This window comes from Diabrotica undecimpunctata, chromosome 1 (assembly GCF_040954645.1).
Source record: "Diabrotica undecimpunctata isolate CICGRU chromosome 1, icDiaUnde3, whole genome shotgun sequence".
Classification (NCBI taxonomy): Eukaryota; Metazoa; Arthropoda; class Insecta; order Coleoptera; family Chrysomelidae; genus Diabrotica; species Diabrotica undecimpunctata.
The window spans coordinates 198,899,331-198,914,080 of record NC_092803.1 but is presented as its reverse complement, the minus strand read 5'-3'; the positions used below and the strand labels follow the sequence as shown (position 1 = coordinate 198,914,080).

General features: G+C 33.8%; 1 protein-coding gene across 1 annotated transcript in view; it reads left to right on the top strand.

Moving 5' to 3' along the window:
- Window positions 1-9,351: 9,351 nt before the first annotated feature.
- LOC140437004 (neural-cadherin-like) overlaps window positions 9,352-14,750 on the top strand; it is a 68,591-nt gene continuing 63,192 nt past the window's right edge. The window contains exon 1 of the mRNA XM_072526220.1: window positions 9,352-9,613. The gene's annotated coding sequence lies outside the window, so the exon portion shown is untranslated. The remainder of the gene's footprint in view (window positions 9,614-14,750) is intronic.

The following is a 14,750-nucleotide window of genomic DNA, read 5'->3' as shown; positions in this document are numbered from 1 at the left end:
TAATTCGTGTTTCTAGATGAAACTTGAATATTCCAAAATGGGATCATTAGTCATTCTTGGCAAAATGGAAATATAAAGAGTGTTAAAACCACTAAAACGGATGGCAAAATGTTCGTTGCAAAAGTTGTTATATGAACATTTAAATAATATCATTGCAGATATATTATACTCCATGCTGGAAATGAGACCGGATTTATAGAGGGTACTGAAGCAATATTTTGTTCAAAAACTCAACTTAGTGATTATTATGGGGAAATGAACCACGCAAATTTCTTGAAATGGTTTGAATATCAGTTGCTACAAAACTTAGAGAATGCTTCTCTAATTGTACTTGATAATGCACCTCATCACAGTATGTTATTGCATAAAACTCCGAATACAGGATGGCCAAAAAGTGCTATTGAGGAGTGGTTGACAGAAAAAAACATTCCCTATTCCCATATGATGTTCAAAACAGAACTGTTGCGCATGGTTTCTCAGTAAATATACAGATATAATCTTACATATAAATGTCATTTATTTTAAACATTTTTTTAGAAATAATAACATTATCTGAATTGACGGAAACCTTAAAAGAGGTTAAAAACGGAAAAGCCGCAGGGCCTGGTGACATTTCCATAGAGCTGGTTAAATATGGGCCGACTGCACTTTTAGAATTAATAGTAGACCTTTTCAATAAATGTATGTGTGGAGACCAGGAAATTCCTAAAGATTGGAATAAATCTTATATAAGCTCCATATATAAGAGAGGGAATAAAAGAGACTGTTCCAATTATAGAGGTATTAGTGTGACGAGCCATGTGGGCCGGTTGTACGGCAGAATATTAAAGAAGAGGGTTGAAAGACAGATACAAGATATTGAAGAACAAAGCGACTTTCGTACCGGGAGATCCTGCCTTGATAATATATTTATCCTACGACAAATAATTGAAAAGCGTGTCGAAAGAAGTAGAGCGACCCATTTGGTATTTATAGACCTTGAGAAAGCATATGATAGTGTCCCGTTAAAGAAAATGTTTGAGGTCCTCGAAAGGTCCGGATTGGATTCGACGTATATCCGAGCGATATATAAATTGTACGAAAATGCAGTTAGTTGTCTAAAAATTGGAACCAGAACCTCAAATGAATTTAAAGTCACTAAAGGCCTAAAGCAAGGATGCTGTTTGTCACCGACACTCTTTAAAATATACGTCCAAGAAGCATTGAGAAATTGGAGAAATAAATGTAGATTTATGGGCATTGAAGTGGGACAAGAAACTCTGTATACATTGTTGTTTGCAGATGATCAGGTGGTGGTTGCAACCGATGAGGAAGATATAAATTATATGAATCGAAAATTATTTGAGGAATATGCCAAATGGGGGCTTACTGTAAACATAAGCAAAACAGAATATTTAAAAATTGGAGGAAATACCACAGATCTGAGGCTTGAAAACGCAGTCATAAAAGGCTGCAACCAGTATAAATATCTAGGAAGCATCATATCATCAGATGGCAGAGTTAAGATAAATGTACAAAACCGAATAACCCAAGGGAAAAAATGCATCCGAATACTGAATTCATTAGTGTGGTCTAATAAAATAAAGATGCATACCAAACTTCGCGTATACAGAGCAATTGTAGAACCAATTACCACATATGGTGCCGAATGTTGGACGATGACAAAGAATGAACGAGATAAAGTAGACGTTGTGAAAATGGATTATCTTAGATCATGTCGAGTATCGAGAATGGAAAGAATCAGGAATGAGGAAATACGAAACCGTACAGGAGTTAGAGATACTCTTTCAGATAGAATACAAGGAAGGCAATTACAATGGTATGGTCACGTGATGAGAATGGAGGAGGAGCGGTGGCCAAAGAAAGCCTTAATGTATGTTCCGCCAGAAAGAAGGAAAAGGGGAAGACCACCAAATTCCTGGAGAAGAGAAATTACAAAAACAATGCAATCTAGAGGCTTAGAAGAGGGAGATTGGAAAAATAGGAAAAGATGGAGGCTGAAATGCCGGGAAGCGGAAATCGCCGTAGGACCCCCGTTATATGATGATGATAAGAAATAAACCACAAGCCAAGTATATAGAGGACGATATGGCAGAACGGTATGGACACAAAGTTTTACGTCTTCCTCCTTACCATTGTATCTTTAACACTATTGAATTATTTTGGGGCATAGCAAAAAATTATTACAATAGGCACATTGGTAGGGATGGTAACAGCGCTAACAACTGCCTAAATATGTGGCATGAGGCACTTTACATGATTACTCCTGATATGTGGAAAAACTCTATCAATCATACTGAAAGAGAAATATTTAAATGATATGAGTGAGAAGAATATTTGATCGTCAAGAAATTAGTCCAATAGTAATAAATGTTAATAGTGGAGAGAGTGACACTAATGATATTAGATTAGATAGATTATGCGAACATATAAACACGTATGCAAATACATACATACGTAGGTATTATAAATAAAAAACAAAATCTCCCAATCTTGCTTTTAAACCACCCATGAAAATCCTGAATGAATTATCAAGCTTGGCATCTGATGCTGAAAATCAACTGGATTCTCATTGTCAATATTTGGAAAACAAACATCGACTTTGGCATAGGAGACATTGAAATTAAAAGAAGATTTAAGTTTAAGTGCTGAGAAAAATTAGAATGTGATACTGCATATGAAATGAAATATGAAATTTCTTCCAAGCTAAATATACATTGTATTTATAAAAGTGCGTAGGAAATTTTTGTTTATATAAGCAAAAATAAAATTATGTTCAATAACGATTACAAAAAGACTTCTCCGTCCTACTCGTATAATTCTTTAAAACATTGTACTTATTAAGGCAATACCAAATTCTTGTAGCTGGGATTCCAATTATCTAACGATTAAAAATAGAACTAGTCTGTCCTACTCGTAAAATGCTTTAAAACATTATACTTACTAAGGCAATACCAAATTCGTATAGCTCGGATTACAACTGTCCTTAGGAGACAGTTTAAACGGCGGTACACCATTTTTTAACTTGTCCTGTACGGTGTCACTTTTAATTGCTGTATAGACGTTCAAATAAAATTGTCCCTGCTCGTCGCTACTCATAATTGGAACTTGAAATACTTTGGTCAGTCACGTGAATACTTTATTTTAAAATAAAAATATATACGTCAAGCTTTTAATGACTTTTAGAATATACCATAGCAACAGTTCATATTGATTTAACATTTGGGGACAGAGATGTACTAACCCTTCATAGGATACATGACTACAACTACTAAGAATATATTTTTTGTGCATATATACGAGGAAGTCATATACATAGCTGTAAAATATACCGAATAATATGGCAAAAACCCATTTAGAGAAGTTATGGCGGAGATTGTAGCAGATACTGCGCGCCTCAAGATAAAAACGATTAAGTTAGACACTAAGTAAAATGTACATGACGTAAAGCAGTAAACAGTCTTAGAATATGATCAAAAAACTTACCGGTGATCTCACAGAGATAAAAAAGCCATAGTAATGATAAAATCAGATAGTACATCAACTGCTGCTGAATGGTGAAGTAAAGCACCGACGTAAAGTACCGAAAATTGAAACAACGCAAAAAGAAAAACTTTGTTAAGAAACGCGTTTACTAAAACGTACATAGTGGAAACTAACAGAGTACATAGAGGAAGGATTTGAGCTGAGATAGTGGGGTAACCTTGGTAGATCTCATGGCGGCATACGATACAATTTACCACAGAACCCTGCTAACTAAGACCTATAACACTGTGTTTGAGTATGATCTAGTAGAGATCATTAGATCATTGCTGTATAATGTAACAATTATATTTGCTTATAGTGAGCTAAAAGGGAAACTAAACAATTACTGGGCTTGGAGATAGGGTAAGAAAAAAAATGAAACGTTTGCGATCTGCTACTCGTGTTTTGGTTTTAGAGCAAAGCCGTGAATAAGAATTCTTTTTTTGGAGAAGGGGTTGCTGGGAGAACTAACTAAGAAAAATAAATCAAAAAATTCTTACAGAAATGTCCTGGGCAAATACTAAACAAGAATATTTCTAAACTATTTAAAATTGGGACGCTGTTTAAAAAAATCCTCTTGCTGCCCAGAAAAAAGGTTTAAGGTTTTTCTTTCCTAAAAAAAGTTTAAGAGCGAATATCTTTTTAACAGAAATATTTTTTTTAAACTCCTGTTTAAAGGGAGAAAATTACATGCTTTTATTAATTTCACATAAACAGTTATTACAAAAAATATCTATCAACAAATTACATTGAGCCTTCTAACCAAAAAACTATTTTCTGAATTATGAATTAAATATCAAAGGTTAATTTTATTTAAAAAAAAACTAAAATATGGCAATTAGCTGATATATAAATTATTTTAACATTTTAATTTCCCAAAAAAAGACAAAATGCATGGTTAAAACAGCAAATTTACTAAGATGTAAATTGAAGCTGGAAGGTTAGATAATAGAACAAGTGATGGAGTTTAAATATCTAGCCATCACATTATCTAGCTACGCAAATCTCGAAACTGAAGTGGAAGATCAAGTAAATCGAGCAAACAGGGCCGCAGGCTGTTTGAATAAAACAATATGGAGAAATAAAAACATCGTGAAAGAAATGAATGGCAGAATTTACAAAACGGTCATCAGACCAATAATGACATACGCGGCAGAAACAAGACCTGACACAGAGAGGACAAAAAGGATGTTAGAAACAGCAGAGAGGAAAATACTTCTGATAAGACACTATGGGACAGAGCTAAAAGTATAGATATACGTCGTAGATGCAAGGTGAAGAACATCAAGAACTGGGGAAGAAATAGAAGAGTAGCATGGAACGATTATATAAGCCGAACGACAACAAATAGAGCAGTAAAGATGGCAAGAGACGGTTCCTCAATAGAAAGACAATCAGTAGGAAGAGTCATGTCTATATAAAAAAAAGAAGAAAAAGAGATAAATTATTTTAAAAAATTTAACAAAACTACTTGTTGCACTGGCTAGTTATTTCTTTTTTAACTATTAAAAAGGTTTGAACAATCTTACATTTGAACAAAAAACATTGTCCCACAAACGTCAAATAATACAAAATGGAGGCTGGTTAAATTCTGGGAGAAATTAAATCAGCTTCTTATTTTTCACTTAAAATCATGTCAGCTTACTTAGATCTCAGACGCTGTTATCTAATCTCTTGTCACAGAATCCAGCTTACAACAAAACGGTGATTAACTTACATTACATAGACTGCCCCATGGCATTTTAAGCTCAAATCACCTTCTTCTCACCAAAACTCATGGAATTAAAGGAAAATTTGCCAGGTTTTTCAAAACCTTACAAAAACGAACCTTATTCGCTCAGACTCTGCATTGTTCTTCTCTTTTCCTCATGTCAAAATCGTACATTGTCGTATCAGGTTTCAAATCGTGGCCAATCGGATCCCTCTTCTGCGATGCCTTGGATACGAAATTGAACCTAAAAGCGCCGGGTCTTCACTTTTTTTTGGGAACTTATTTAAATTAAAACGCAATTAGGCGAGGACAAATTCGACAATTATGCCGTTAATATTTGTTTCCAGATGATTCGGAGAAAACATTTAGAAGTAAACAGTGTCAGCCAGGGGCATATCAAATACAATTTTATATATTTAATTTTCGATATTTAAGGAAAAAAAATGTTTTGGCTCCGTCCCTATATCCAAGCACTACTATACACTACTCTAGCCCACATCTACACATACGACAAGCCGATGCATCGTCAAGCTTAGAGATTTGTTTACGCTGAAGACCTTGGTATCGTTGTAAAAAGAAAAATCTTTGCACAAATAGAGTCGATAATGACAGAGGCTTTAAATATAATGTCAATTACAATTATACTCAGGAAAACTAAAGCCTGTTAACACCCATCTGGCGAAGGTAAAACTGAACGTATCCTGAGAGAAACAACACTTGAAACATAGTGACAGACCCAAATATCTTGAAATATCACGATTTTTTTCTATTGCCTTCAACAGAAAGACTGATTGGCCTGTAGGATTTAGGTATCATACAAGTCAAATTTTACGGAAATAGACAGTACAGACTTAAATAGCGGTATACTTATATGTATGTAAAAATCTGTCCTCGTTTTATATATTAAATTAAAATCAAAATGATAGAAGGAAAAAATATGTATGTACGCACCAAAAATATTTAAAAAGTACAGGAGGATCCTCCACCAAATTTAACATTCAATCACTCAAGAACGAAAGTATCAGATATTTTTATCAAAACAGACTACGCGAAAAGATACTCAAAACCCTATAACAACAATAGCTAATGTAGAAGCTTCCTCATCGTCTTGGTTATATATATATAAAATAATAATAAAATAATATATATATTAATGTGATATTAAAAGTCAGAGGTGCGCCATGCAATTGAGCTAATTAATTTATTAATTAAACTTATTTAAATTATGCAATTATGATTGTCACACTATTTAATTCTCTTATCTCAGGGTTATATTTGTGCTTCAATATCTATGCTTTACATATGATAGGTAAGGTCTAAAGAATACTGGAATAATAAAAAACATATATGATACAACATTATATATTGAAATAAAATTCACACTCAAATATCTTCAACAAAAAATATCTCATATAATGATTATCAAAATTTTGTTCTACGTACGTGAACCTTCAAAAATTAATGTTATATACAATATAAATTAAAATTTCAAATCAAAATTGTTGTTCTAAATCTCCTGATCAAAATATTTCTATCTTTTCTAAAGCAATTAAAAAAAAACTTTGTTAATAAAGAAAAACTGACAAATGGTAAAAAAAAACTATCCCTCTGGTGATGAGTTGTCCAAATCCTTGTTCCTTGTAGCCTACATTCTCTATTCTTAGCAGTTCCCTAGGTAATCAGCAATTTAATACAACAAATTATTGCGAGCCTCTCGTCTTTAATGATCTCCTTCAAATGCACGTATCGTTCAAAAGATGCTAGCCTCTTCTCCTCGCCTGAACAGTGACTCTTGGAATATATAAGTAAAAAAGTATGACTTACAATATTTTACTGGATCAGCTTCCGTCAGATACACTTACTCAACGAAAATTCACAAACATTCACTTCTAATGCTTATTATCACATTAAATACATTTATTTAATTTTTTTTTAACTAATTATCCAATCAAAATTCTAAAAAAACCCACATGTTCTCTGATGTTTGGTCTATAACGTTTATAGGAAGCCATTTTTTGCTAAACCCAATATTTTTCGAGGTAGAGCGAGGTAAACGATTGTAAAAATATGGGTTTTCAGGGCAAGTGATTTTGTATGAAGGCACTCCGTATACAATAATGGTTTAACGTATTTTTATAAATAAAAAAAGAATATTTCTAATGTCCGGATAGGTATACAAATTTGACGTATGAATTTTCGGATATTGTACATCCGAAAAACGACGAAAAAAAATCGGTTGCCTGTAGTCGGTTTTACGGGCGAAGATTTTACGTGACAACGTCTTTTTTATATATTATTTTATATATTATTATATTATCATTTTATATATTATTTATATTTTATATATTATATTTTTATATATTATTTTATATATTATTTATTTTATATTATATTATTGATCTTATTATTTTCTACAAAATTTATTTGAAAATTTTTTCGATATATCAATTAGTTGCGGAGATATCGATCATTGAAGTTATTGTTTGCTACCAGTATTTTATATATTTATTTTTTTCAGTTATAAAAAATTACTATTTCCAATTGTGTCTACCAAGTATGGTCACATGTATTTGCCTACATATTAAATAATAATAAGTACAGATAATGTTATGTGACGTTCACTTCTGATTATATATATTTTAATATTTTTAATTTTAAAGAATCAATTTGAAAATCAAAACACTTATTCAGATCGAAGGTTCAAATTTTTGCTAAATAAATTTGAAATTAATTAAAATTTGTAAATGTAAATGGTAAAGTTGAAAATTAAAACATGTACTAAAAATGGAATTTGAAATTCTTGCTAAACACAGTTAAATTCTAACTCCGCGCGTGGTGATTGGTCGGTTTAGTTCGTTTGTTTGGTCGCCCTGTTTTGACAGGTTAGAAGTTATAATTTGTTATTTTAAATGTTTGACTAGCAATACGCGCTGTTTCTTCTCAATAGACTGAATTACGATTGATTGCAGAGTGATTTAAACTAATAATTTACTTAACACTATCAACATTTGTCAATAGTATGACATAACCTATAAACTCAGTTTCTCAACTTTTGTGTCAATCTAACAATTAATCAATCAATCATAGTTTACGATAATGAAATATTAGTGTACAATTATTTACCTTTATTGTTGTAGTTGTTGTAAATGACGAATCTAAGCACTCCACATTTTCACTACAGACACAGCTGACGATACTTTCAACGATTTTCAACTTTAGCGATTCAACGCGCCTAATTCTCTAGTGCCGCGCGCAGCGGACCGATCATGTTTGAGTGGGAGAGAGACGCAAGGCATTCGCCGGTCCGGCGGGCCTCTCTCTCGTTCGGCGACTCACTGTAACAGACGTGAGCGGGCGTTACACTTTTTCTTAAATGACTCCGAGCCACAACCTAATTTAAGACGTTGTCACGTCAAAAAAATTGCATTTTTTTTGTAAGGCTCCCCACCACTCCCCTCCCAATACGATTTTTGGACGACCAAGTGATTTTGTCTTACAAAGATATTAGAAACCAAAAAAAATGCTTTTTACATTTTAGCAACAAAGTTCCCACGGGATAGCACAATAGGATCCTGTTTAAACTATACTAATAGAAATTGTGCTTTCAATAATTTTCAAACGGAGTATAACTCCTTTTAGGAAGATTATACAATGTGTGGATTATTCTTTAATTTTAATATTGTTTATATAAATTGTGCGTACTCCACAGATATTCCATTCAATTCCATTTGAAAAAAAAAACTAAAGAATATATAAATAAATTTAGCAGAAATTATTGTTCTAATATTATTACCCCAAACGTGACTTCCTAATTCAAATCCGGTTATTGACCCCAGTCAAACCAACCCCCATGCAACCCTTATTTTTTTCTACATTCTCTTGCATATGTACCTATATTCCAACAGGGCTAATCACGAGTCCTAAGAAAAAGAAGGTAAGGTAATGCGACATCTTTGTCAACTAACCGCTAGCGCCTCGCGGTAAAGCAAAGCAATAATTATGTAATAGCAGAGCACAGCGAAGTGAGGGTGGATTGAAGATCGGCCATTTTTAGATGCCGTTCGGCTCTAGACGTCAACGATCGTACGCCGTGGTCTATCGTAAAACTCCATATGCGCGCTCCTCACTCAAATCGTATCTACAGACAGCGAGACAGGCTGTAGTATCGATGCAGTGAGACTGCGGGGCTTGTTTTTAAGTGAAAGATGTTCTAAAACATTGGATTTATTGTGTTGTTGGGTTTAAACAGTGAATTTGCGGAGTGATTTTTGGTTTTATGATAAATGAGAGCTAGTACACATTAGTGCATAGTACCAAACATTTTTACTAATCGGATTTAGCTGCAATAACCTACGATCCTCATTATCGCTCATTTTCGTAAGTATTGAGTGTTTTTTTATAAGTCATGAATGAAAAAGTGTCGGTAAGGGTCCGTATTTTTTCTAAAATGCCATGGTTGTGGTCAAATGTCAAATATCGCGGGCTCGTACCAAGGTAGCGCTGTAGAGTAATATTGATTTTATACATATTATGCGTGGCCCTTCCCCTCTTAGACTTGCACACGAATATACACAAACAGTAAGGGTAAAAATGTATCTTAAATCAAACTATTCTGATGAAAATATTCGGTAGTTGCACTACGGATGCAATAGTTGTATACCGTGGGGTTAAATTTAGACGGCCGATGCACCGCATAATGTACGACGGTGCCAAAGAGAATTTTATCGATTTAGGAGGATTTTCACTATGAAAATGTGTAAATCGTGAATTGAGGATATAAATATAGTCAAATTAGGTTGAAGTTTAATTCATAATTTACCCGATAAATACTCAAAAAAAAATGAAACTTATATGCTTTACAGACATGATTATTATTTGACACTAGATGCAATACAATTACATATTTATCCATTAAGTTTGTCTTTTTCATTATTTGTTTCTAAAATTATTCAAATTTGTTTTTATTCGCTTTAAAAAATCTATTGCTTTAAGCGCTCAATACAAAAAGGAGCAATTTTTGACATATGTCAAGTAATGAGTAATACTGAATTTTGTTTATGTTGACATTATGCAACGATGGTTAAACGTACCTACTTCATTCTTTCTTGGTACTTTCTTTTTCATTCTTTCTTGATGCACCCACAGCTCTTCTTAACCCACCGGAGTGATCAATTTATGATTAAAATAATAAGTAAGATGGCGAATGGACGTAGATGACGAAAGTAGTCAAGTAAAAAGCTTACTGTAGATGAAGTAGCAAAGGAATATGCAATAACCGCGTTGAATCTGGCCATCTCGAAAACGTCTTTAATCCAATAAATAACCGGGATAAGGAAGAAATTAATAATAACTTCGATGCACCTTGCCAATTGTCATTTCTATTGATATATCCAGTAAACGAAGTTTAAAAGAATCTAGAATTTACGAAAAGTCAAAGAAGATAATGCAGGAACTTCAACTGTTGACTATAAATGGAAAAAAATTTGATATGCCTTTATCTATGTTGAAAAATAAACACTTAAAGCACTTACAGAAAAAAAATCTTATGAAATAACGAAGAAAACAAAGTAAATAACCTGAATAAATACAAAGAAATTAGAAAGAAATCTCAAGAGGTGGCTCTCAGATAGATGTAAGGAAATAGAAGATCTGAAAAAAAGTATGATAGCTTTCTTCTTGTTCTTTCTTCTTGTATGAAGGCTTTAAAGCCTGTTTCCTATTCAATATTAGCCTCCTAAATTGTTTAAATTATTGCACCATCTTTTTCTTGGTCTGCCAATACTTCCTCGTTCATTTGATGACTCATCTCGTGCTAGTCGTACTATTATATCCTCTGCCATTCTACTAATGTGTTCGTTCCAGTCCTGTTTCCGTTTTGTCATCCATCCTTTTATTTCTTCTATATTGTATGCTTTTCTTATGCTTTCGCTTCTTTCCCTATTCAACCGACTTCTCCCTGATATTCGTCGGAGTATTTTCATCTCTGTTGTTTCTAATAGTCATCTCGTTTTAGATATATGTCAGGTCTTGTCTCCGCCGTGTATGTTAATATAGGTCTAATTGCTGCTTTATAGATTCTTGTTTTTGTGTCTTGTCTTAGGTGTTTGTTCTTCCAAATTGTGTCATTAAGACATCCCGCTGCTCTACTTGCTTTTAAGCTTTGTTGTCGTACTTCTTCTTCAACATCTCCGTAACTAGTTATATCTATTCCCAGATATCTAAACCTTGCTTCCTGCTTTATTATTTTCCCACCAATTCCGATTTTACATAGTAGTGGGTATTTATATGTCATACATTTGATTTTTTCTGCTATTATCATATAGTATTTCTTGGCTGTTTTATTGAAGATGTGTGTTAATCTTTGGAGCTCGTCTTCTGTCTCGGCGATTAATGCGGCGTCGTCTACATAACATAATATTTGGATTTCTTTGTTCCCCATTCATAATGTAATCATGACCTTTAATGTAATCATGCACCGAGTATAATGTTCCAATTCGTATGGCGTTCGTCGATTTCCATAAAGCATTCGATTCCATCGAATTATGGGCAGTGCTTGAATCTCTAGAAAATGCACGTATAGATTCAAGATACACTAACATAATTAAAAACATATATGAAAATGCCACCATGCAGATAAAGCTGGACGAAAGCACAAAAACTAATCCCATAAGACTACAACGGGGAGTAAGACAAGGAGACACCATCTCTCCCAAACTATTTACCCTTGCTCTAGAAGACATTTTTAAGAAACTAGAATGGAACAATAAGGGTATCAACGTCGACGGATCATACTTAAACCACTTGCGATTCGCAGATGACATAGTTTTAATAGCCGATAATATCCAAGAACTAAATGATATGTTACAACAATTAAATGCAGTTTCAGGAGCGGTAGGCTTAAAAATGAACTACAGCAAAACAAAAATACTGAGCCGAGACCAGACAAATATAACAATACAAAATCATACCATAGAAAATGTTAAACATTATGTATATCTATGTCATGTTATCAAACTAGGAAAACCAAATCAAGATGCTGAAATTAAAAGAAGAACACAACTGGCATGGGGCGCTTTCGGCAAATTAGCATATATCTTGAAAAACACCTCCATTCCTGTAAACTTAAAGAAAAAGGTGTATAACACATGCATACTACCAGTTTGTACTTACGGCTTGGAGACAGTAGCCCTTACCAAAAAATCTGCTAAAAAATTAGAAACAACGCAAAGAGCAATGGAACGAATCATGCTTGGAATATCACTAAGAGACAAGATTAGAAACACCGAGATAAGACGTAGAACGAAGATTAGAGATATTGAGGAAGAAATTGCAAAAATGAAATGGCGCTGGGCAGGTCACGTAGCCCGATATAATGACAACAGGTGGACACGGAGAATTCTAGAATGGATACCAAGGACGACAACAAGAAGCACGGGAAGACCTCAAAAAAGATGGGTAGATGACATAAGAACAGTGGCAGGCAAACAGTGGATTAGATTGGCGCAAGATAGAGAAAGATGGAAGTAATTGGGAGAGACCTACATTCAGGAGTGGATGGAAAATGGTTGACAAAGAAGAAGAGAAGAAGACGTACTGCTTGTATTATTTCGTCCATTATCATATTAAAGAGAAGTGGGCTTAACGAGTCACCCTGTCTGACTTCGCTTTGTACTGGTATACACTGTATTAGTTTTCCATTTATCTTTGCTTGTATTCGATTATGGAAGTAGATGTTTTCGATGGTTTGTATAATATTGGTATGTTTCTTTTATACAGTAGGTGTAAGACTTCTTCGACTTGGATGCGATTGAAAGCCTTTGTCAGGTCTATAAAACATAGATATGCTCTTAATAAAAAAAAATCAAAGCAGTGACAGGTTCTTTGATTTAAAATACCTAAAAATATTAAATGGCTTATAACTACTGACGTAAAGAAGAAATTGCTTCAATAGACTAATAACATCCATTAACTATTATGATGAAAAAGTAGAAAATTAAAAAATCAAAGAACAGTAAAGTTTCAAAGTTTCTGAATTAGGTGGCTATCGAATTTTATAACTGATTGATAAAGATGGTATCGATATAATGGTCATAACTTATGTCGGTAAAGTTCTCTCTCTCTCTCCAATGCCGCTACAGCCCAAATCGAGCTTTAGCCTCCTCCAAACTATGCCTTCAACTTTGCCGGTTCCGCGCTGATCTTCTCTAGCTTCTCACGTCTAGCAAATTTTGCGCGTTAGCTGCCACTTCATCCTCCCACCTTTTCCGTGGCGTTTCTTTTGGTCTTGCGCCCTGAATTTTACTATCCATGGCGCTTTTTGGCAATCTTTCGGTCTCCATTCTCACTATATGACCAGCCCATCGAAGTCTTTGAAGTTTAACAAATTCTGAGATCGGTGCCTCTTTGAACAGTTTGTAAAGTTCATCGTTGTACCTGGATGTCCATACTCCATTTTCGTTAATAGTTCCAAATATCTTCCTTAAGACTTTTCGTTCGAAAACTTCCATTTTTCGTTTTGTGTCTTCTATCATCACCCATGTCTTACATCCAACATATTATTGGTCTGATAATAGTTTTGTAGACCCTGATTTTCGATCTCCAGTGTGTTTTTGGAGCGAAACACATGGGCAAGTGAAAAGTAAGTTTTGTTTCCCTTTACTCTTCTTTTTTATATTTCTGATTCTTCTGTTCCATCCGTGTTTAATGTAACTCCCAGATATGTGAAACTTTCTACAGTTCTTTCGTCCTTTAATTCTATTGTGTCTATTCCTCTAACTCTGGCCTGTGTTAGTTTTTTTTGTCTTTTGTATTTATTTCTAGTTCGGTCTCTTCTGCCCCTGTTTTTAATTGTGAATATATTTCTGCCACCTCTTTTGTTCTGCGATACATGATCCTAATGTCATCGGCGTAGGCGGCAATCTGTATTGATTTATTTGTTAGGAGATTACCTCTTTATATATTCAGCTGTTTTATCACATATTCAAGTGTCGGTACCAGCTCGTTTCCTTGTTTTAATACTTTGAAAAGTTCTCAGTGAGCTCATTTTGTACTCTGACAGTTGCTGTTTTACGAGTCCATTGTTGCTTTTACTAGTTTACTTATGGATATGCACAAAACATTGTTTGTTTTGTATTTTGAGAACGATTTTCGAAGTGGAAATTAAAACGTCAAAAAATAAACTTATTTTAAACTTAATTGTGGCTTATTCCCAATAAAAACAGCAACTACAGTAAAGCTAGCATAGCCATAGCGATATCTCGGCAAGGAAAAGGGCTACATGGCCCATTTTGTACATTGACCAATCCCCAATAACTATCCCATCATCTTCTTTTAGGAAAAATTAAGATATCGACCAAAATTAATTTTTTCCCCCAGGATAAAGTTTTTTGAGTTATTCTGAACAAAAAGGTACTTAGTAATTTTCTGAAAATTGTCCAATTATTATAAGTGTTTGAAATGTTAAAAAAAGCAAAATCGGCCATTTTTTTTCTTTGGCCATGAGTCTCAATATTTC